Source organism: Lissotriton helveticus, chromosome 7 (genome assembly GCF_964261635.1).
Source record: "Lissotriton helveticus chromosome 7, aLisHel1.1, whole genome shotgun sequence".
In the NCBI taxonomy this organism is placed as follows: Eukaryota; Metazoa; Chordata; class Amphibia; order Caudata; family Salamandridae; genus Lissotriton; species Lissotriton helveticus.
In genome coordinates, this window is record NC_136068.1 from 1,862,816,575 (window position 1) to 1,862,842,419 (window position 25,845).

At 45.3% G+C, this 25,845-nt stretch overlaps 1 pseudogene across 3 annotated transcripts in view; it reads left to right on the top strand.

Annotated features, from left to right (window-relative positions):
• Window positions 1-20,623: 20,623 nt before the first annotated feature.
• Window positions 20,624-25,845, top strand: part of LOC144770845 (epidermal differentiation-specific protein pseudogene) — a 193,633-nt pseudogene continuing 188,411 nt past the window's right edge. The window contains exon 1 of one of the 3 annotated variants that reach the window (XR_013599049.1): window positions 20,624-20,688. The product of XR_013599049.1 is annotated as an epidermal differentiation-specific protein pseudogene, transcript variant X1 (transcript). The remainder of the gene's footprint in view (window positions 20,689-25,845) is intronic. The other 2 variants (XR_013599051.1, XR_013599050.1) reach the window with 2 other exon arrangements.

The window sequence follows — 25,845 nt, forward strand, 5'->3', positions numbered from 1 at the left end:
TTCCGACGGGCAGCAACAGAGGATCCACAAGACAGAGCGGAAGCCCTGACCGAGTCAAAGGCAATGTCCGAAAGGAATTCCGCCTGACGTTCCATAGACTCCAGCAACTCCGGACAACTGCCCCCCTCCTGCATCAAAGAAAACAAAGTCTTGAAGTCAGCCAGCAAAGACTGAGCAACGTAGGCACCATACACTCCAGAACGAAGAGCCAAGTGAGAGCCAGCATAAGATTTCTTCAGCGCAGAGTCCATCTTTTTATCAACGCCATGGAAGGCCGACCCACCAGAGAAGCAACAACCAAATCCACCTGCATGGAATCGGGCAAGGCAACCTCCATATCCTGTAAAGGATAGAGCTGCGACATAAACCTCGGCATCGCAATACGATCTGGGTCCTTCAACTCATTCAGGAGGACACCCATATCAAAGGGGTGGAGAGGCATAGAAGAAGTCACAGGCTTCCGAAACTGTGGCAGAACAGAGTCCAGGGAGGTGCTGGGCATAGAGTCTTCAGGGAAACCCATATTTTCCTGAACATGAGACAGAAGGTCAGGTAACAGCTCCTTGGAAACATATTTGCCCTTGAGATCCACCGCCCCCAAGGTAGACTCACCTGAGGAAGCAGAGGAAGAAATATCCGAGTAAAGAGCAGGAGCAGCCTCAGAGCGACCCCCAGCACCCTTTCTGGAAGCGCGGATATCAGACAACGTTTCCAATATCAGGCGCTTCAAACGCTTAGTGTCATCCAAACTGGCACCCCTAGCAGCTGGAGCAGAATCCTCACTGTGTGAGGAAGAAGATGAAGACCGAACAGGAGAGACATGCTATCTCTTCCTGTGGTGCTTCCCCATAGCGCAGAAGAGTCCCAGACAACCAGCCTAGAGCGCAGAACAGGGACGTACAGCTGGTACTCCTAAGCAACTCCAAACAAACACCAGACCCCCGTCAGGAAAGGAGTTCACTCACCCATCGGTCGAATTCACGGCAAAAAGTATGGTGAAGAAGGAGGGGCTGAAAACGAGCCTCCAATCAGCTGCCGGCAAAGGATACACCCGGAAGGGGAATCCGCCCATGACGTCACAGCGACATCGACCAATGAGGCAGGATGAACGAGCACCCGGAGCCCAACCCGGTGCCCGAACAGGCAGAATGAGGGAGAGAAGCAGTTTAGGCATCCGGACCCGCCCAGCATCACGGAGCAAAGAGCCGACAGCAATGCAGCACGGCTGACCAGAGCGAAGAACCATGCGCCGAACCATCCATGGCACAGGACAAGTACCGCTGAACAAGTACCGCTCGCCAACCGATTGCACCACTGGAGCTCCCAGAAAAGGAAAGCGAACCACGAAGAAAAATCGGGGGACCCGAAAAGCCCCGCAAACCAGGTCCCCCACAGCCAGGGAAAATCCAGGAAGCCCAGCAGCCCGACTTCCAAATCCCACGAAGGTCCATGAGCCCCCCCAGAGCCCTGCAAAGGAGGGAACCACAGGACAAAAACGTAGCAGGTAAGCGCCCAGCACTCACCCAAGCGTCACCCATCAGCATCCACCGACAGGAAACAAAACATGATGTGCTTCTGATGGTGTGGTGTGTTATAACACCTGACAGGAGGGTGGGTGGAGTCTAAAAGCGTTTCCTGTTTTGTTTCCTGTCGTGTGTGGAATGCCTCATGTGTGATGACTGGGTCGAGGACGAGGGACGTAGAGGTAATGCACCCTTTAAGTGCAAGGAGCGATCCCACCAAGGGGATTCCCTGAAAGGAAATTAGAATTTCCGTTTGAAAGGGTTTTTTTATTTTATGTTTTATTTATTTAGTTCATTTTTATAGAGCGTGGACATTACCCAACGGTGTCAGAGCGCTGTAAAGTGGTTCTTTTGGGCGCTGCATTAGAAGTAAAGGAAACTTCTGCACTTGAGTTGCGCCGAGATTATGCGCATTATGGGAAAAATACAAAACAGTCATTGGAACACCAGTGTAAAGTTATCTCACGCTCAGGACATGCTCATCACAGGCATCGGCAGCTAAGGGGCGATGCACAAAACAGATCCCACACGGGCACCAGCAGTTAGTGCTTCCTTTAAGCAGGCAAGAATCCCGCTGAGGCGGTAACATTCCTTCCACAGGTGTCTCTCAGTGATTTGGTGCAACTCTGCATTTACGTGAGAGAGTAACTACTTCTGGTAATAACAGGCCCAGCAAAACATAAGGCTATGTGCGGAGAGCCATCCTTGTCAAGAGCGCGTACACACAGCCGCAGGGGTTTGCATAACCAGGATCCAACAGACAGTGTGCAGGCCCCTCAAGGGCGCAGGCTGCAACTCCAGTAAAGATGGATGCTTCCAGAGACCTCAGCGTAAAGGCCCATGCAGGTTCAACGCCACAGTGGTGGGCATTGAGGGGCATATTACCAACAACTAGCGATAATTATCGCTAAGTTGGCTTAGCGGGAATATTTCTAGCGCCGCCCTTCACCTATTTTTATCGCTGAGATACCTTGCAATTAGCAAAGTTCATCACGGGAGCGATAAAAAAGCAGGCGAAATGCGTGAATATCGCTGTCAATACAGCGATATTCAGGCATTACCGTGACAATGCTCTTAGCCATGTTATCCACCTCTCATTGGATAACATGGCTAAGAACTGGTCAGGGCAGGCGTTAGCTTTTGGAGATATTCGCGCTTAGCGTGAATATTTCCAAAACTACGCCTGTGTTGATCATAGGCGATAGCGATTGCAGCGACTGTTTTCAGTCGCTGACATTTTAGCACAACCACTTTACAGATCATTAGCGATAATTATCGCTGACATGCAAAGCGGGCCCCAAAATGCCCGCTATCGCCTACAAGCTGTTGCTAACTTGTGCTAGCGACAGCTTGGTAATAGGGCGATAAAATTATCGCCGCTTTAGCGGGAAAAAGTCCCGCTAAAGCGGCGAAAATGGCCCTTGGTAATATGCCCCTGAGTCTTTTGTGAAGTTGTAACTCCGCCATCTCGCGTGTGCAGTTACTCTCAGCGTTAAGGCTCATGCTCTGTGTGCAACCACCGCCATGGTTCAGACGCATGTTTGGGATCAAACCGCTACAAACCTGTGGGCCCCACTATACAAATGCAAGCTACCTCCTGAGATCACATATGCCTCACTATAGATATTTCCCTGCAGCCACCCCCTAGGCTGGATGCTCATTGATTAGAGTGACTTATTGACTCCCAAAAAGCCTTCAGTCCATCTTGAGGGGCAGCATCAAATTTCAGTTCACTTATTTGTAGACGGTAAATACATTTTGTAAATCATTTCATAAACTGTCAGACTTTTCTGTTTTATTACTCTTAATTCACCATTCACCTATTGAAGGATCACTCACAAAGCTGTGGATCTATGAAGTAAGGACTATAGTCTTTGGCGTCTCCTGTGTACCTTCTCCTTAAGCTGATGTTGCTTAAAGCTGTTTTTAGATTTTGTTGAGTCTACATCACCTTTTTGTACAGGAGGCCACTGACTACTGCCACCTGGCAACTGAAAGCAAAAGCAGCGAAACCCCAGGTGACTACCCACTGATTACATATAAGAGAGAGTTTCACTGTACTTTTGGAATATATGAACTTCAAAACGACAACATAGGCTTGTGGCACATGAGGGTCTGTGTGGTTTGTGAACAGCAGCATGACTGCTGCTGCCTATGAGAGGTTGACCCGTGGCATTATTAGAGTTGTGTTCACTACATGAACTGCGGTTTGAACCAGTGGTCCACCCGTTGTCTGTAAAAGCTGCTCCCTTGCTATGTGAAGGGCCTGCACAGTATATGAACTGCGGCCTTATGCTCCGGGCCTCAAGCTGTCCGGGGGAGAGGCATCCCTGGGCCTGCGATATGTCATAGGTGGGCCGGTTTTGTCCCAGTCAGTCTGCTTACCTGTCTGCCCATCTGCGCTGTATGTGTGTCGCAATCTGTATGTATGTGCCAATCTGTAGAATTTGTGTTTGTACGAGTCTGCACACTTGTGGACCAGTCTGCACAGCAGTTCTGCTGGTTTGTACATGCAGGCCCCATTCTGTTTAGTGCCAGACTGTTTTAATTGGGCCAACTTCAGCTTTATAACTAAATCAGATGGAATATCTCACCCCAACATTGGCATAGCCAATAGGTCTCGCTTTTGGGACCTTATAAGTATTTAGTTATGCAGCACAATAGCCTTGGTGCAACAACATCAACTGTTGCATGGGTAAACACTTATAAGGTCCCAAAAGCGAGACCTATTGGATATGCCAATGCTTTTTTTTTTTGTGACCCCTGCAGGATGCTCTGCCCTTCATTCATGCAGGTCCAAAAAAACACGATTCTCGGAAAGTAGCGATCCAGCAAGTGGTTAAAGCGCCCAGGGATCCCCTGGCCATTTCGCGCTGAGACGGCATCGTCCGTTGTCAAAAAACAAACTACGGAAGCTAGCAATTGTGCTAGTGGACAACACGCTCAGAACCTTGACTGATTTTGCTAATGGGCGTTACCTCCCCCTGTTGAGACAGAGATATCACAACTACCAAGTGTCTAAGACAGTGTGCCCGGCTGTGTTCACTGTAAGTAAATTTATTTTACTTCTACACGCATGGGTTACGTATTCATTAGCCCATTCTAAGACGTCCCTCACTCCCTGTCCTGATGAGACCCTCACTCTAAGGGTCGAAACGCCGTCGACGTACTGGAGGCGAATGAGACTCATACAGTGCTTATGATTGTGTAGCAACTGTTTTATGACTGATTTAAATATTTTTTGGAGTCATGTCTCCTTTCTGTAAATAGTCACTATTGTAACCTGTATAGCTCACTTAAATGTACACACGTTGTTTTGGTTACTTCACAAACCACTGGGGACACATTGCACTGTTTATATATATTGTAGTATATGTTGTAGTCTAAAGCATTATTGATTTTTTCAATTGAAACATATAAAAGAATGGTTCGAGACTGATTCAGTTGTGTCTTTTCTCTTTGCCACCCTCTCTCTAATAGTTGGATAGGTATTAAGTACCCTCTTTATCGTAGAATTATTGAGTGATATTCCACAGGAACCGTTGTTTTTTTGGATAAACACTTCACCCTGGTTCCTTGTGAGTAGGGTTTCCCTTGTTTTCTGTTTTCGCTTCATTCATGCAGGGGCAGGGTTCACTTCACACCTCACACCAGTTCAAGTGTCTGCCTAACTAAGGTATCATGTAGATGCAGCTATTAAGCTAAGAGAAAGAGATGCAGGGAAAGCTAATCACTGCCACTAACACTTCCCTGCCCAGTCTGCAGCACCTCAAAGGGATGCAGTGTCATGTTGCCGTTTCAGTCCATGACAGCAAACCCCCCCCCCGCCTTGTGTCTTTCACAGTTCACCAAGTCTGCGAACCCAAATGGAGGGGGCTGCCACCTGGAACAATGGCACCATTTCAAAAGCATGATGGACTAGGTGTGGGCCCTGACTGGGGCCCACACTGGATGCACCAGTGATCCGGGGGGGTAGGCAAGTGTCCCCCGTGCCCTTTCCTTGCAGACGCCCATGGACAGCACACCGTGGGGGGGCCCTGGATTTTATCTGGATGTGACCTTGTGCCTCGTCCTAGAGGAAGAGGAAGTGAGGTAAGGTGGTAGGCAGGTCAGAGAAGCGGCGGGGGACTCAAGAGTCGAGGAGTCCTGGTGCGCTGCTGTCTGCGCAACAAAAACCTGCGTTGGACCAGCTGGAGTGACTTGACTATTGCGCATCATGAGGCATTGCCATCAACATCGTGATGAATACCTGTGGGCGCAAACTAGTAGTAGTGCGGCCCGGGCACTCTGGGAGAACTGGCTCCATCATGCAGTCTAATGTGCGGCCGCGGGTCCCTGTCACGCCACGGCCGCCGGACCGACCAGGACACAGAGACACAGCAGTCTGAAATGTATATAAAGTAAGTGTACTTTGGCCAACGCTGCGTGCCAGGCAGAGCCGTGACTGATACTGTGTAGTGAAGTTCTGTAACTTGTCAGACACGGATCACAAGCATGAGGAGGTAGCACTAGGGTTAGTACCCTTAGTTCCATTTCTGGCGCTCTACAACAGTTTTAGGAAGTTCTTGGAATTATTTGTTGCTCAACTGGCTGTAATTTCAGATATTTAGAAGGTTTCCCTTGTCTTCAATGCATGCTTTTTGCTTGCGAAAAAGTGTCACTCATAGTCGTTGAAATGTCACTGATAATTTCACTGAAGTTTTTTTTTTGTTTAAGAGATTTTTATTAAGTTTTAAAACAAATACAAAACATAGAATTTTCCAATGAATAATATAAGAGAAAACATGAGGCATAAAATGCATATAGATGCAGATAAAACCATTATGGAAAGAAGGAAAAGGAAAAGAAAAGAAAGGAAAGGAAATGAAAAGAAGGGGGAAAGATGAGAAAGGGGAAAAGAGAAAAAGAGAAAAGAAAGAGCAAATCAGGGGCACGGGGAATATATGTGAGGGAAAAGCGAAGCAGGGACTCATTAGGTAGGACTAGAGGAGAGGTAAGTAACAAAAGGAAGCCATAGGAGAACAGACTTAGTTTTTAACGAAACAGAGGAAGAGGAAGCAATAGCAATCCTATGTTCATCACATATGAAATTCCACCAAGTCATTATAGATAATTTAGAATTATCCTTCCAACAAGATAAAATCACTTTAAATGCAATGGCAATGAAAATATCAAGTAAACGAGCTTCATATGAAACAATATCTAAATGATCAGATATAGAACCTAAAAATATATTTACAAATGTTAAAGAGGAAGAACAATTAAACTTTCGCATACATATATCCCAAACAGAATTCCAAAAGGATAAAACAGAAGGACACTCATACAATTGATGTTTAAGCGTACCTGTTGCAGAAGAGCAAGACCAGCATAGAGAAGAGGAGAAAACTTGGAAATACTTACATGGGTAAGAACAGCTCTATGATAAATAAAAAAGAGGGATTGGGTAATACGTGCAGCAACAGAAACTTTAAATATCTTGGACCAAAGATGGTCCCAAACATCAACAGCTAACAAAACATCTAAATCATTTTCCCAAGCAATTTCAGTTGGTGATTTGGGTCGGTCAATAACATTTGATAACAATATTTTATAGACAAGGGCAGCTTTAGGTTGTTGAAGAGAAAATAAAGGATATAGTGGAGAGGAAGGAAAGAATGAGGGTAAGATACCAGGTGAGGAGAGGGTCAATAAGTGAGACTGTATAGCATCAGTTATGTGGGTATATTCAGTGAGACATGAGTTGGCCATTTGATATATAGTTTGCATCTCAGGGAAAGAAAGAAGAGCGTTATTGGAAAACAATTGGTGAACAAAGGAAATACCCTTCTCTTTTCAATGTTTGAAATAGAAAGACTTGCCCTTGTATTTGAGAAACTTATTATACCACACAGTGGAAGATAAAAAACATTGGCGAGGAGATAAGTCTTTAGAGAATGTGTCTTGCAACAACGTTTGAGAATACTTTAGGACTGGGTGTTTGGACAAAAAAGAACAGTTGGCGATAAAAACAGTATGTTGCAAGGAAAAGTACAATGAGCAATGAGCGTTCAAATACAACCCATCTAGGTATTGGGGAGGCCATAAAATCGTAAGCCAAGGAAAAGGATTGTTTAATGACAAAAGCAGAGTGGTATGTTTGGATGTTACGGAAGCGAACATCTCCTTCGTTCTTGGGACGTGTTGGTTCCTTCCAACTCAGCCCATACACTGCAGGAGCGACGATTATCCGATCCACTACCCTTGCCCATAAGCGACACACCGAATATAATACAATGGGTCAGCAGAGGGGCAACGGACAGGGGGCGGGAAAAGGGTGTTGACAAACAAGGGATCCCTGGATTTCTGTCTAGGGACTGCAAAGACCAATGTTCCCCACGTACTGCACCTATAGGGTCAGAAAGGGGTTACAGTCTACCACACATGGTATTTTATAAACAACATAGTGCCTCTTGCTGTGACCATGCCCCGCAAAACCCCCACACCTCCTTACCAACTAACAGTACTCCCCCAACAACCCTCCCCACTGGATGTGGCTTGGACGGATGCTGGCGATGGAATAAACGAACCAACCGAGGCGAATGAACCCCCCCAGCCGGTTCCCAGGTACGATCCTCAGGGGCATATCCTTTCCAGTCGACCAAATAAAACAAACGGCCCCTCCTTCTCTTGGAATCCAGTATGGCCCGGACCTCGAATTCCTCTAGTCCATCCACAATCAAAGGGGGAGGAGGGGGTAACACCTGGGTAGAGGGCATATAAGGCTTCAATAAGGACGTGTGAAACACAGGGTGAACCCGATATTCACTGGGCAGGACAAGTTTCATAGCCACGGGATTAATAACCTGCACTATCGGAAATGGACCCACATATCTAGGCTGTAATTTACAAGACCCACCGAGCCTGAAGTTCTTAGTGGCCAACCACACCTGCTCACCCACTTGATAAGTAGGAGCAGGAGCCCTGTGTTTATCTGCCTGTACCTTCATACTAGCCTTAGCGGCCAGCAACTGTACCCGGGCAACGCCACAAATATCACTCAGCCGCTTACACACATCATCAATGGCTGGTACTCGCCCTGTAGGTTGGATAGCCAGTGCCCTAGGATGGTAACCCAAAGAGCAAAAGAAGGGAGTCATACCCAGAGCGGAATGCAAGCTGTTATTATACGCAAACTCCGCTATGGGCAGAGCCGTAACCCAATTACATGCCAGGGAAGATACTAAACACCTGAGGTATTGCTCCATGGTCTGATTAGTGCGCTCGGTCTGACCATCGGATTGCGGATGATAAGCAGAAGACAATCTGATCTCCACCTTTAGCACAGAGCACAACTCCGTCCAGAAATGGGACACAAACTGAGCCCCTCGATCAGTCACCACTGCAGACCACAGCCCATGTATCCGTACGATGGAAGACATAAACACCAAAGCCATCTCTCTGGCCGTAGGAATCTTGGGAAGCGGGATGAAATGGGACATTTTTGTGAACAAATCGACCACTACGAGAATGGCGGTGAAACCGGAAACAGATGGAAGCTCAGTCACAAAGTCCATGCTAATGGTATGCCATGGAGCAGGAGGGACCTCCAGAGGACGTAACAACCCCGACGGTTTACAGTGAGTGGGCTTGCTGATGGCACAAACCGGACAAGCTGTCACATAACCATGGATATCCTGTGCCAATGTTTCCCACCAAATGTAAATGTAAATGTGTTGTATTTGTATAGCGCGAACAGTAACCCGGAGGCATCCCGGCGCTTGTACTCCTACCACAAGGGAACCCCTCCTGGCTTTTCCTTGTGAGGTGTCCACTCCTGGGCATCCCATGGTGAAACCAGGCATCCCTTGTGCATCGGGGGCCGTTGTGGAGACTAAGCAAGCTATTGCCCAGAGTTGCAGCGTGGGGCCCATGCTTAGATTCGGCACTAAGGCGAGAATATCCGGTCAGAGGAATTTAAGCCCGATCCCGCCGAGGCGGGAATCGAACCCTGGTCCCTGGCCAGCGTTCTGCATCAAGGTCTGCCGCTCTAACCATTGAGCCACACTTCTCCACCAAAACCACCGCATACACATCTCCTTTGTCTTCGGTATCCCAGGATGTGCCGCCAAGGCAGACGAATGACACCACTCCAAAACCTGTTCTCTCAATGTAGGGGGAACAAACATCCTGCCCTCATAATACAACAATCCATCCTTGACCGTAACATGGGGTAATGACAACCATGGGTCCAAATCTACCTGACGTAGTTGTTCCCTCACCAAGGATGGAAAATCCTCAATTGCCACTACCCCTATGATCCTGTCACCAGGAATCATAGGCCTATCCTCCTTTCCCTGTCCCAGCTCCTTAGAATCTACATGGATGCGGGATAGGGCGTCAGATTTAACCTGCTGTGCTGCGGGCCTATACGTGATGATAAAATCAAATTCATTAAAGAAAAGAACCCAACGCATCTGGCGAGGTGTCAAAGCACGTGCAGAACGAAAGAACTCCAAGTTCTTGTGATCCGTATAGATCGTAACGGTGTGTCGGGCCCCCCACAGATAATGCCTCCATTCCTCAAATGACAACTTAACTGCCAACAACTCTCTTTCAGCCACGGTGTAATTGCGCTCCGCTGGCAGCAAGGTCTTAGAGAAATAGGCGATGGGATGCATGCAACCGTTCTCAACATCTCTTTGGGACAACACCCCGCCCACAGCACATAACGAGGCATCTGTCTCCACAAAGAACGGCAAGGCAGGATCAGGATGTACCAATACAGGTGCCGACGTAAATTTCTCCAGCAACCGCTGAAAGGCCTCCTGAGCCTCAGAGGACCAAACAAAAGGAATCCCCTTCCTCAATAACCGAGTCAAGGGGGCCACAATATCAGAGAAATGAGCAATAAAACGCCTATAAAAATTGGCGAATCCCAACAGAACCTGTATATGTTTCACCGATGTTGGAACAGGCCAGGTAATAATGGCCTCAATCTTTCTTGGATCCATCCGAACACCTCCTGCCGAAACCACAAACCCCAAGAACTCCACCTGAGGGGTGCTAAACTGACACTTCGCTAGCTTTGCATATAGATGATGTTCTCGCAATTTCTGCAACACTTGGGTCACATGCCATTGATGAGCAGCCCCTGTCTCTGAAAAGATTAGGATATCATCCAGATATACAATTACACTCCTATCCAGAAACTCCAGAAGCACCTCGTTAATAAAGAATTGGAAGGCCGCCGGCGCATTGCATAATCCAAACGGCATTACGCAATATTCATACAGGCCATGCTTGGTCTTAAACACCGTCTTCCACTCATCCCCGGAGCGAACACGCACTAGATGGTAAGCACCCCGCAGGTCCAACTTGGTGAACACTGTTGCCCTGCGGAGTTGGTCCAACAACACGGGAATGAGTGGAAGCGGGTATTTGTTTTTTACTGTGGCTTTGTTTAATGTTCTATAATCCACACATGACCGCAATGTGCCTTCCTTCTTTGGAATGAAGAAGATCGCCGATTAGACAGGCGAACAGGAGGGACAAATGAATCCCAATCTTAACATCTCATCGAGATATTCCTTGAGATGTAACTCCTCGGGTTCCGAAAGAGCATATACCCGACTACAGGGGAGAGGAGCTCCTGGTATCAAATCTATCTTACAGTCAAAAGACCTGTGAGGGGGTAGGACTTGCGCCTGATCTATATCGAACACTTCTTTATATGCCTGGTACTGTGATGGTACCATACCCGCGTCAGTAGCGGCACAAGACAATGAAAACTCCCTCTCGCCTGCCTCTTGATGGCAATGCTTCAAGCAATGAGATGAATCCAGAGACACTAACCGTTGCACCCAATCGATCCTAGGATTGTGCTCCTGCAACCAAGGCACACCCAATACCAAACCAAAAGAAGGGGCATCTATCAGATCAAAACACACCATCTCTGAGTGGCCATTCTCACACACCAGGCACAAAGGCACAGTCCGCCTAGTGATAGACCCGGATGTTAATTCGGTACCATCTATCGCCCTCACCGGTTCTGGCTGGTCCTTCACACAACAAGGGATCCTCAATTTCTCTGCAAGCGCGATGTCAAGAAAGTTCCCTGTTGCCCCGGAATCCAATAACACCGATACTGGCACTCTATTGTCCCCAAAGAGTAACAAATGGGCATTTATAATAAAGTGCCTAGGTGCCCTATCTATGGCTCCGAGTACCTCATACTGTCTCTCCTTGCTCTCATAATACAGACAGGCTATCTTCTTACTATATGAGGCGCCAGAGGGCTTCACTGGGCATTCCCTAGCAAAGTGTCCACCCTGACCGCAATACAAACACAGGTTCAATTCTCTGCGTCCTTTCTTTTCCTCAATAGACAATGGACCTCTTATGCCACCAATTTCCATAGGTTCAGACACCGTCTTCGTCTCTCCTACTCCGGTTGTCTTATTGTCCGATTTCACAAACCCCCCCCGAGATGCCTGAAAGCGGCTTTTTCCCCCCGCCTCTCTGATAGACGATGGTTTAACTTGACCACAAGATCTATAAACGCCGCACAATCGACCGGGGGATCCACCACTTGTGACACCACATCTTTAAGATCCTCGGAAAGACCCTGATAGAACAATGAGGTCCTCTTATCCTCAGGCCAATGAGTTTCGGACACGACGATTAAAGGTAGAAATATACGTCAGCAAATCCTGTCTGCCCTGCCTTAACTTCAATAGCTCTGCATCGCTAGCCTGCATAAAAGCATGTTTCGCAAACAATCCATGCATTAATTCCTTAAACGCAGGGTAGTTGGCCAACACCTGATCGTCCCTCTCTACCAAGGGTATAGCCCATTGGGCAGCAGTACCAGCCAGATATGATATCGTAAAAGCTACTTTGGCCGAATCATTGGGGAAAGCAGTTGGCTTACACATGAAGTGTAATTGGCACTGATTCATGAAGGTGCCAAACTTGGCGCTATCCCCAGTAAATCTCTCTGGCGGTGCCAACGGCACTGGAACAGGTGTATTCACTGTAACTGCTACAGGTACCACAATACCAGAGCTCTGACCCAACCCACCACCATATTGAAAGGTTGCAGGCTGCAAGACTGGAACCTGAACCCTATGCTGCCCTTTCTCTCTACTAATCAACGCCCCAACTTCCTGTTTCAAAGCTACGTTTTCCTGCCTTAAGTCATGTATTTGATCTTGTAGGGCAGCTAACGCGCCCATCACATCCTGTAAAGTGGGAACCACCGCCGTTCCGCCTACAGCCCCCGTTGACTCATCCATCGTCGCTCAGGCAATGTAATTATAACGTGGGCTTGATATTCTGTTGGTTCCTTCCAACTCAGCCCATACACTGCAGGAGCGACGATTACCCGATCCACTACCCTTGCCCATAAGCGACACACCGAATATAATACAATGGGTCAGCAGAGGGGCAACGGACAGGGGGCGGGAAAAGGGTGTTGACAAACAAGGGATCCCTGGATTTCTGTCTAGGGACTGCAAAGACCAATGTTCTCCACGTACTGCACCTATAGGGACAGAAAGGGGTTACAGTCTACCACACATGGTATTTTATAAACAACATAGTGCCTCTTGCTGTGACCATGCCCCGCAAAACCCCCACACCTCCTTACCAACAAGCGCTGATGTCGATGACTTATGGAGATCTCCAACTTGGAGGGGTTATACAGTCAAAGCAGGGAAAAAGGGGCAAGGGGAACTTTAAACTGGGAAAACGCTCTAGCAATAACAGAGCCAGAGAAATAGGAGGAAAAAGTCGTTATAACGACTAAAAACACCTCCTTCTAGGGGCAAAGGAAATACTCAGGGCATACAGGGGGGGGGGCAAATGCAGGAGGGAAACGCTGTGTATCACCGGCTTCCACCGCGACTCCCGCTGGACCCGGAAGCGCCCAAAACTGCACTCCGCCTCCACACAACGATGTGGCCAAGTTGGAAAAGGCGCGGAAGTGCATGTACCGCGATCTCCACAGCACACCAGTTATTCGTGATGGTAATCCAGCCGGACCACCATCAATCACTCCGAGGAGCGCCGGAACCCCAGCAACTCTCTCTACCCAGCCGGGTTAAAAGGCTCAAACAAGACGTAACACAAAAAAAACAAGGTGACACAAAAGGACACAACAAGGTAAAGGGCAAGATACCATCCGAGGATAGCCAACAGCAGGAACAGGAGAGGGAGGAAGGGGCAGGGAAACCAAAGAGCCAGGAAAATGCGTTAGCTAGATCACGAGCCCGTGAACTACAGCACAAAGTCCCAAATTACAAAACAGCCCCTAGCCCAAGATCAGGAACCACACGACTAGATATCAAGCACTGAGGACAGGGAGAAGGCAGCTTATAACTCCACCCCAGCAGGTCACATGGGCTCACAAACATGGTCACAGAAAGAGGACTATGTACGGATCCTAACAGGACGGATGAGTTTTTGCAAAGCGATGCGGGGATGTTTATCATTCCGTAGAAATTTAGAACAGATAGAGTTTAAGCGAATAAAATAAGAATTTGATATTTTTATGGGGAGCATTGAAACAGTGTAGAGTACATGAAGTGTAATCATCATTTTAATAGTATCTAGTCTGCCCCACCAGGATAGGAACAGAGGAGACCAGCCTTGAAGAAGGGATTGGATTTTCTTGGTAAGGGAATCGAAAGTAAATTTAAGTGTTTCGATAGGGAGGAGGAAAAACAAATATCAAGGTATTTTATTTTAGAGGGGCACCAAGTGAAATCTGTAGAGTCAAACATGAATTGGTAACATGTAGAATTTAGGGGTAAAACTTCTGTCTTGGATAAGTTAATCTTGTATCCCGACATGGAAGAATACAAGCAAACCTCTTCCATGAATGGTGGGAGGGATGTGATTGGGTTAGCCATATAGACTAAAATGTCATCTGCATATGCAGAAATTTTCGTTTCAATGGAGGCTAATTTAAAACCATTGATGTTGGGATTGTTCCAAATTCGTTCCAAAAAAGGTTCAAGGCATAGGATAAACAGTAACGGGGATAGAGGAAAACTCTGTTTTGTGCCCCTGGATAAGGAAAACAAATCTAGAAAAGTGGTTATTGACAAAAATACTAGCACGAGGAGAGGAGTAAAGGAGTTTAACAAAGGAAATAAAGGAAGGGCCAAAACCAAACCACTGCAGAGTACGAAACATAAATTGCCAATTGATGCGATTGAAAGCTTTCTCTGCATCAAAGGATAGGGCTGGTAGCGGAGATTTAAAGGCTTTGCTGTGGGAAATAATATTAGAAAACATACAGGCATTATCAGCAGCCAATCTACCTTTCACAAAACCGACCTGGTCTGTCCTAATAAGAAGTGGGATAAGGGAATCAAGACGGGAAGCAAGAATTTTGGCAAAAATTTTACAGTCATAATTAATCAGGGAAATCGTGCAGAAATGTTTACATTGGGAATGATCCTTGTCAGGTTTGGGAATGATGACAATTGGAGCTTCCAGGAAAGACCCAGATGCTTTAGCAGTGGAAATAAAAGAATAAAGAGTTGAAGCAATTTGGGCACAAAGATGGCATGAAATGTAGAGTAAAACTCAACAGGTAGTCCATCAGGGCCTGGGGCTTTGGATTTTTTCAGAGCATTGATAGCTTGGAGAACTTCTTGAGGGGAAATGGGTCTTTCTAATTGGGCAAATTCATCCGGGAGGGACGGTGGAGGAGGGAGATCACTAAAGAAAGAGGTTAAGTTGATATCGGAAGGGTGTGTGTCATCGGTATAAAGATTGTGGTAGTAATTATGAAAAACTTCTGCAATGTCTTCATCTGAGGAAACCAGTTTGTTAGTAGAATCATTAAAAATAGGGCCAACTGTTTTGCGTTCAGATTTAATCTTAAGATAGTTTGCCAACATTTTACCTGCCTTATTTTGGCCACCATGATACTTAGACTTGATTTTTAGTAAGGTGTTGCATGCTTCAACAGTGGCGATTTTATTGAGATCAGTTTTTGCCTTAATTAGATTTTGGAGGGCATCAGGGGATTTAGAAGAAAAATATGAATGCTCAAGGGGCTTAATGTTTTTCAGTTGGTCCTCATATTTGGTTCTATTTGCTTTCTTTTTTTTAAGCGACAAAGGAAATAGTGAATGCTCTAAGGGCAGCTTTGAAAGCATCCCAGTTATTAGGAATAGAGGTTGCAGATGGGTTATTAAACATGAAAAACTCATTGATAAACACTGTGACTTCTTTTACAAAAACAGTATCAGACAATAGGAAAGTGTTGAATTTCCACCGATTAAATCGAGAGGATGTGAGGGTAAGGTCAAGGACCGCATGAACAGGGGTATGGTCATAAATAAAAATTGAACCAATATTGGATTTGTGAATTGAGGGCAGGAGAGACTTACTAACCAAAATATAATCTATTCTTGAACAGGTATGATGAACATTCGAAAAAAAGATATATTCCAGGGAGTCAGGATTGCAAGTTTTCCATACATCATAAAAGGGACGCGAGTCAATGGCAGATTTAAAACACTTATGAGACTTATCAGGGTGAAATTTACTAGAGGAGAGTCTGTCAGAGAATGGATCTAACCATTGATTGAGGTCACCAGCAAGGACAACATTGGGACAATCAATGTTGGAAATAAGAATTTTGATAGCATTCCAAAATTTGGGGTCTGGGCGAACCAGGCCATAAATGTTTAATAAGACTAGAGTCTTGTTCTGGATCACAACCTTAGCCATTACCCAACGTCCCTCATCATCATTTTGAGAGGATATAATTTGGACTGATAATACCTTATGGAATAAAATAGCAACACCCCCTTTTTTGTTAACAACTGGAGAGAACACAACTTGACCCACCCACTGTCTTTTTAACTTAGAAGATTAAACATTTATACAATGAGTTTCTTGGAGAAAAGCAACTTGTGAGTTAAGTTTGGATAAGTGAGACAATACCTTTTGTCGCTTGACAGGGTGACCAAGACCTCGGACGTTCCAGGTTACAAAATTACACATGATGGAAGGTATCGAGGAGGAAATACACGAGGAGTAGACACATTGCAGGAGAACAGCTACAAATTACATTACATGAGAACAATGTATCCAATATGTACATCATAAAAAGATTAAATACACCAAAGATCATTGTGACCAACGACAAAGAACATAAAAACCAGAGGGAGAAAGACATAGAGTGTCCAAAAAGGGGAGAATACCAGAATGCACATGAAAGAAAGAGAAGACAGATAAGAATACAGCCAGGTAAGAGGATGAGAGAAAAGAGAGGAACAATATGGAAGAGATAAGAAGACAGATCGAGGCAAGGAAGCCAGGTCTGAGAAGAAAGTGATAGCCAAGACATCAGGGGCGAGGAGACGCCTGAGGGGACACGGACCCCAGTGAACAACAGAAGAGCGAATACGGGCAAAGAAAAGGAAGAAAGAGAAAAAAAATAAATGGAACCTCGAAAAGAAGGAGGACATAGAACAGAACTACAACTAGGCCCGATCAGACATAAAGGACAGGAATAAAGGAGCATTGAAGGGAACACGGGCTCAATAAGTACCAGGAGATTAGAAGTGGGAAACAAAGAAGAAGAGAGGGGGAAAAAAAGAAAACAAAGATATTCTCAAGAGGAAAATCAGCACAAAAATGAGATACACATGAGTCACGGCGGCACTGAGTGCAAACCCAGCCCATTCAAAAAAGATAGAGATGTCATGAGTTAGTATCCATGGTAGTTGAGGAGACTGTCTGCAGGAAGGTGTGAAGCTTCTGTGGATCGTCAAATGAGAAAGTACGGCTATTATGAGTAATTTTACAGAAACATGGATGTAGAATACCATACTGGATGTTTAGCTGTCTCATCAAAGGGCGGAGGTTAAAAAATTCCTTACGTCGGGCATTTGTTGCACTGGAGAGGTCTTGGGAGATGAAAATATTATGACCAGACCACAGGAGACGTCGCTTAAGCCTAGCTGCCTTAAGAACACCCATTAACTCTGTGAATTCAAGAAATATTAGGATAATACCACGTGGCTTGGAGGCATTGGGAGCAAGACGCCCTAGGTGGTGAGCCCTCTGTATGTTAAGAGAATGCGATGCAGGTTGGAGGTCCAAAAGATCATGCAAACATTTTTGTAAGAATGACACCATGCTATCCCTTCAACATTTTCCGGAGCTCCATAAATGCGTAGGTTATTCCTACGGTTTCGGTTTTCAAGGTCCTCTGTATGTAGTTTTAGTTTGTGAATTTCTTGTTCCAGTAGATGAATTTTAGAGGTAACATCCTGTATATCACCAACACGTTGCTCTAGGTTGAGTACCTTGCCTTCCATAAAAACTCATCACTCCTCAATTTGCTTAAGCTTTTCGTTGGTAGCACTCATGAAAGGTTGAAGACCCCTGACTTCTTCCAAAATGGAGTCCAGGACAGGATTTGCAGAGGTAAGTATGGGAGAAAGGCGGTCATTTTTAACTCGTTTGGGCTTTGTTCCAGTATGAGAAGTCTTAACATTATTTATATTGTGTGCCATGATGAAACACAAAGGGAGGAGTCCAGCTGCAGCAAAAAAAAAAAAGGATTATTGGGCACAAGCAACCTCTCAGGTGAAGAAGCAGAGATGACTTCCTCAATGGTAATAAAGTACAGCAGAGCAAAAGCGTAGAGTCATCACTTGCATAATCTGACAGGTAACTAGCACATGTGTTGCTGTCTAATGAGTGATACCCCACAGGTTTACTTTCAGCTATCCCATAATGAATATGGTTATCATGATTTGCAACCAGCACTTTTGTAGGATTTTATTAGGGTTACCAAATGTAAAACAAATAAGGCTTAATGTAAAGTGGAACTCTGGACAGCACCTCAGTGATTCTATTAACAAAACTATCCCCAAATACCATACACAAGAAATACTGATGTCCCACCTGGGAACCCTATACAGTGACAAATAATACAGCCTCAGTTGGGGCTTCATTGAGACTGCCCTACTGCTTTTTTTCATTTTTACTAAGGGCATACACTCATAAACTGGTACACTATGCTTTTTATTCTTAATTCCCTATTACATTGCAATGCATGCGGTAACTCATGTGACTGCACAGGCTGCAACCATGGGCTTTATAATAAATATCAGATGTCATACCTGCTAATATTTATCTGGGAAGAAATGGCCTATATTTAACAGAAATTGCTGACTTTGGTGCAGTCTGCACCAAAATCTCCAAGTTATGCCCCAATAGTTCATAGTAGCGCACACTACATATTCTGACTCGGTAGAGTAAAAGGTTATCAGGTCTGACAAATATGACACCATTTAGGTTGTAAGATCATTAGTGGGTGGAGACTGTTGCTTACCAATTGTCTATCAGTGACTGAGGAATTACTGCATTCAATTCAATGGCCAGATTCATCTTTTTGTGCACTTGAGTGTGAATTGGGAGCAGCAGGTAATAGATGACACTAGGCAGAGGAGCACTTGCAGCTCAGATACAGTATGACACAGTGATCACACTCAGTGAACTCAATGTCCTGAACAATCTCATGGCCTGTGATCACAAGGGCCTGACTCCAAGGAATGAGTCTTGAGATGAAACTTGAAAAGTGCACCCGCCACTCATGTTACCCAATAAATAAACATTTACTGATGACTCAGTTTGTGCAAAGTGCCTCCAGCGTGCACAGTGTGTCAGCGGGTGCAGGGAGTTCTTAAAACTGCTTCTGGAGAATTGCCTGCTTAACAAACTATCTGACTTTTTATCTACCACTTTCAAACAGTTACTCATCTCAAACCTGCTTCTATGAGCCTCACTGGAGAGCATATTAATCCATAAAGACACCCACCCAGAGATTGGATGAAACAAGCTATCATTCCACATAATACTTGGAGCAATTTGTGGCAAAGATCAGGTTTTGAATCTGTCTAGTTAGACGTGAAATGACTTGGAGATCCTTCTGAAACACACCAGTTAAGACCAGCAAGTTGGTAGCCCCCCACCAACTCACCACACTGAAGATAGTACATTTGTCTGCACCCGTCTTTTTGGGTGTGCATTCTGTCTGAAAGAGATATTCTTGCAGGTGAGGACAAGATCCCCATGAGTACCATAACCATCTGTAATTCAGCACCAAGATACCATTGGGTGAGTGTGCACTTTACAAATACACGTTATGCTATGGTATGTTATGTTATGGTATGTTATGTTATGTTACAATCTCTGGTGGCTCCAGTACAACCACAGCCAGGATGCCATCATACTGGAGACAAGTGTAAGAAAGAAAAAGAAGACCTTTTCTGTCTATGCACCCAACATATGTTGCAACGTCCCACAACCATCAGGACAGCCCCCATGCTGCTCCCATATAGGTAAGAGTTGTAGAGGCACCCTTTTGAAGAACACTACATCACAGTACATTAACAAATCAGCTACCTCTTCCATCAATCCACATTTTTGTAAAGCGCACAATCACCCGTCAGGGTCTCTAGGCGCTGGGGGCCATCGGGAAGATTAAGCAAGCTATTGCCCAGAGTCACATGGTGCTGGGCTAATCTGCCGACCGGTGTCGGGGATCGAACCGTAATCCTCAGCTTCCGGAGTCAGTCGCTCTAGCCGCGGCGCCACACCTCTCCCGCAGTCTTTGTCAATCTTTGACATTATGGTTGTCTTAGACCCTGTTCAGTGCTCTGCTAACGGTAGGCTAGGTTGTGATAAGCAAACACCACATACATATATAACCAAAATACATATTGTATTGTATTGTATTGTATCTATAATTATATAGCGCTACAGCCACCCTACAGGTATCCTGGCGCTTTTAGATATCCAGATACTTGGTCAGCTGGTTGATGAGGAGAGAGAATGGAACATAGATCAGAGTTTTGGGAAAAGCCAGGTTTTCAGGCCTTTCCTAAATTCGATTAATGAGACACTCTGTCTAATCATTTGTGGTACATTTATTATAGATCTACTCAAAGGGACTGATTGGAGATATGTCAGAAACTCAGGCGGTGGATTGTTTTTATAGAGAAAATATTGCCGGGAGGCATGGGAGGGGCAGAAGCCAAACCCTATTTAAACAGGGTGTATGACAGGCAAATGCTAGGTGAGAAGTAAGAGGTGTCATCTGAGGAGGAAGAGGTGCCATCTGAGGAGGAAGAGGTGTCATCTACTGGTGGGTACTCTGCCTTGGTATTAATACTATTTGCTTCTACCGGTGGGAGTCCCAAAGAAGGTGGTAGTAGGTAAAGGTTTGGGTGTTAGCTGGTTCCTTTTGTCATAAATGTTATGTCAAACACATCTCACACACCATATACCTACACATCCGGCCCATTCCCATATGTTTAACAGACAAACTTGCATGCACAGAGACTGATAGACAAAGACGTCCATACATGCAGTCACACGTTCAAATTCATAACCACAGATACAAAGTCATGTACACAGTCATATATAGATAGACACACAAAGTGTGGTGTGCCAGGTTGACAATGTCTTTTCATCTATAAACACTCACGTTTACTGTCAAAATTCACTTCTTTTACTCTTGCGGGTATGCATACAAGTTGCATTGAATGTGTAAATGTATTTACTGTTGAGTACTTTTTCACCATAACTGTGTAACTTACACATTAGGAAAACCTTAAGCAAAGGTAGGGAGCAGGAGGATCAATGTGTGCTTTGTCTTGAGAATTTGTGAACACCCACACAGTTGTGGGCTTGTATAGAGTCACAAATTATTTTCCAACTATTTCCTTCCAAGAGTTGGTCAGATTCTCACTCCAGCAAAATCATAGGAGTGAATGTTTTCTTCCAAGATGGAGGATTGAATTGCCACAAACCTCGTGACGGATGTAGGGGAGATTTTCCATGGGGAAAAATGTTTCCCTGTGGTGAAAATAAAAGTGAAATATTTGCAATTGCAGAGCACGACTGTCGTCCTTTAGTGTATAGTTGTTCTGATTGTGCATTGTGGAAACAGCAACTCGTCAAAATGTTAGATGACTTTGCCAAAATTATTAATTGTCAATCCGAACATACCATGAGAAAATCTTAACAAGGAATCAATTGAACAAATTACCTTGCCAATTAATACAACAATAAAGCAGTCAACCTTTGGGCCCAGATGTACTAACTTTTTGTGTTATGGACGGTTGTGGCACAGTTTTTAGCGCATTCACAATGCAAACTGCTAATCGAGATTTACAAAGACATGCAAGGGCCACGTTCCTTCTCCTTCCATGACTTTGTAAAAAATGACATACAAAGACGGTGTGTTCTGCATCAGGTGGGCATTATATGGGTGGAGCAGGTAGACATTAGTAAATCAAATCGTAAATCATACGTTCTTATATAGCCCCTTTCACCGTAAGGTCTCAAGGCGCTTGCTTTGGGAACCCGTCCTGGCTTTTCCCTGCGAGATAACCCCTAACTGGGCATCCCCAAGGTGAAAGCCAGGCATCCCATCGCGTTGGGGTCGTTGTGGAGATTAAGCAAGCTATTGCCCAGAGTTGCAGAGTGTGAACCCATGATTCAAGTAGGCGCCGAGGCGAGAATTATCGAGTCCGTGGACATTTTGAGCTCAAGACTCTGCCGCGTCGGGAATCTGACCTCTGCGTCCGGGTCTGCCTCCTCTAACCGGTGAGCCACCCATTAGTGGGTAGAAGATGGGCGTTCCGTTGCACCCACTCATCCATTTTGATCCAACCCCAAATCAATCTGTGTTTGAACAAAAATGGTGCGCCTTACCGCGATGAGGTGTAACAAGGAGAAATATCGTAATTTCTCCTTGTTAATTCCTCTTGCCATGTCTGCCACATTCTACAACACTCATAGAAAGAGGAATATACCTCATGGATTATTTTTATACAGGAAGGTATCCCTTTCTGCACGAAAACAATCTTGTTCGTAGCACAAGCATCTTACACCATGGCACCAGGGTGCCTGCGTGGGTGCTAGGCTGCCTCAAGTGAACACGTGCGATGAGGAAGCAGGGGTGCAGGATATCTTGGTAGTTATGGGGCATTTCTGTTCTCTCCCTTTAACACTTTGTCGCATTGCTTCAAAAATTCGTAAATCTAGGCTTTGATATGTATCAATGCATGAGCTTTGGACTAAGAGGGTTTCTACAATACCTGTACACTAATGTAATTAGATAGTTTCACAGCAATATATCTTATGTTAACACAAACTACTTGCAGTAACCATTAATGATTTCAAAGTATTCACTATTGGTCTAATCATCACTGGTCTAGTTTCCTGTGAATTCTTTACAATGCAGTAAATATGATCACACTGACTTATTAAGGGTAAACTAAATGACCTATCAACTTACTCTCCAGTCCTGTACCTATCTTATTCTATTCTATTCCCCAGATGATTAGAGTGTATGGTTTCCCAAGTGAGCTTCTCAGTGCTATCAGTACTATGAGGTGTTAGAAGACTACACATGGGAAAGGAGAATGACTCAGGGAAAAAGATGAGTTTTTCTAAAACTCATGCAGTTCACTTCTATTATCTGATCGATAGCTAATGCATTCCAGAGTTTATGTTGCAGAAATGAAATTTAAGAGAGTTGCCTCCACTTCTGACTCTCTTGACTCTGGAAACAGCAAGTAGACCGAGGGTGTTGGACTGAAGATCCTTGTTGGTCCGGTGAGAAGTGACCAACTGGCGGACAATATGTGGCTCGCTTTGTTGTCTGCCTGGTGTATAATTCAAAGAGCCTTAAATTGTTTTTTTGACATATATGGGCTGCCAGTGAAGAGTTTTAAGTACTGCACATGCAAATTGTGATTATGGATTGCTCAGTTGTGTTTGTACAGCAGAGTTCTGAATAATTTGTAATCTCTTGATGACCCCCAGTTGGCTACCTAGGTAGAGTGAGGTGCCATTGTAAAGTTGAGAAAGAATCAGACCTTGGATCACTGTTCTTCGAGCCTCCATCATGAGCCATTTCAGAGCCTTCCGTATGGCTCTCAGGAGGCCAAAGCAGCTGCAAGCCATGTTTTTTATTTGAATTACACAGAGAGATGCTTATCCAGCACAATCCCTAGGCTCTTGACTTCCAATAAGGAAGTCAGATGTTCTCCCAGGGAGGGGCAGTTTATTTGGTCGCAGAGTGTTGGAATGTTACCAACTATAATGACCTTTGTTTTTTCCCAATTCAATTTCAATTCAGTTAGCTGCACTCCAGCTGGATACCCTCTCTAGGCAACTAGCAAGTCTTAAATAGGTGGAGCCTATATCAGGAGATAGTGAGACAATTAACTGTATGTTGGCTGCATACAATACCATCTTAAAGCCCAAGGAACAGATGATATCAGAAAGGTGGCAGACATACAGATTGAAAAAATGGGGCTCAGGGAACAGTCCTTAGGAGCCCCACCTACCAGTAGATGTCTGGCTGAGCTGAAAGGCCTCTCACTCACTTGGAAGCTACACTTCTCCAGAAATGATGCAAAACATGTTAAGGTATTCCCCATAATGCTTCTTCCAGACGATGGAGTAGAATAGGATAGGAAACAGTATCAAATGCAACACTTAGGTCTAAAAGGATCAGCGCTGCTGAGCTCCCTGGTCAAGGACAAGTTTAAGATCTTCAGTGGCTATGAGCAGGGATGTTTCTTTCTGCAACACAAGTAGAATCCAGGGAATTGGTGTGGCGCAGCGGCCAGGGCGACTGACGCCGGACGGCGGACGCTGGGGATCACGGTTCGATCAGCGGCAGGGGTCTGCCCAGCACCATGTGACTCTGGGCAATAGCTTGTTTAATCTTCCCAACAGCCCCCAGCAACCGGATGCCTACGGGTAGCTGTGCGCTTTACAAATAAGTGGCGTAGTGTGGCTCACTGGTTAGAGGCAGCATACCCGAGAGCAGAAGTCGGCCCGGGACCAGGGTTCAATTCCCGACTCGGCAGAGTCGTGGACCTGGGTCCGCGGACTCGATAATTCTCGCTTTGGTGCTTACTCTAATCAGGGGTTCCACTCGGCAACTCTGGGCATTAGCTTGCCTAATCTCCACAACAGCCCCATCAATTCCGGGGATGCCTGGCTCCACCTTGGGGACTCCCAGCAGGGACCATCCCACATGGAAAGTCAGGACGGGTTCCCCAGAGTTATACAGCACCAGGAAACCTATGGACGGGTAGCAGTGCGCTTTACAATCCCTAATACATTTACATTTACAAATACTGGATTTATTTATTTATTTTTGGGTTGGGTGAAGTATAATATTAGCTTCTAATAACTCCACAAGCTGCCTATTTATCATTTTCGCTAGAATCCTACTGACCCCTGGAAGAAGCAATATACAATCTAAATTCCCTGCCACCTCAGGAGTCCAGGCAGGTTTTTTAAGTAGCATTTTTCCAGGATGCAGCTTTTTTTTTAATAAACAGACTATATAAGTCTGTCAAGGTGACAAACACCACATCTCCCCCTTTCAATAGGATGTCTATTAGAGTAGTTTCAAGTTGCAAACCTGATTTAACTGAACTCACCGCAGCAATAACATCCTCTTTGACCAGCTGGGGGAATGTGAAAGCTCCAATTTAATGTTAGTAATTGTGAGTCTGCCTACTGTGTTATCATTGTAGACTACCAATCCTGAAAATGTGTTGTATATGCTCCTTAAAGTATGGCACATGTAATTCACAGTGCTTTTCAGATGGGGGGATATCACTTCTGGTTGATCAGGTTTTAAGCAGGAGTTTACAATTGTATACATTTCTTTGGAGGAGTTGGAAGATTGCTCTATCCTCTTCTCAAAATCATTAATTCAAGGGATGCTTTATGGACCTGCTGAAACGTATGTTTATAGTTACTTCTCCACTTTCTTTCACATTGTTTGCAGAGAAGACGCTCTACCCCAGGCAGTGCTGGTATTGCTTTTTAAACACTAAAACTGTGATTTTAATTCACTCGCTTTCCTTTTAAACTTGATATGTTGTATTTATGGTGCTAACCTGCACTTCGCCGCGCATACTCACAAGCACACTAAAGCTTTCTCGTGCCCGGTCCTGCCCTCCATCACTACTCTCTCCAACGTGATCAGGGGTATCAGCTACTGCACAGCAGGGCTGATTGGCGGGAAGGGGCCAGGGGTCACGAGAGGTATAAAGACAGCACGCTGGAGCGGATGTGTGCAGCGGGCGTGCCGCTGGCAAGCCCGTCCGCACCCGAACGGGTCCAGGGGGCAGGAACCCTGGCCAATGCCAGTCATATTCTGGCAACAATTTACGAGCTCTAGGTTCTAGATCCAGCCCCCTAAAACCAGACACAGTAAACATACTCCAGAGAGAAAGACTCCTTATCTCACAGGGGAGGGAGA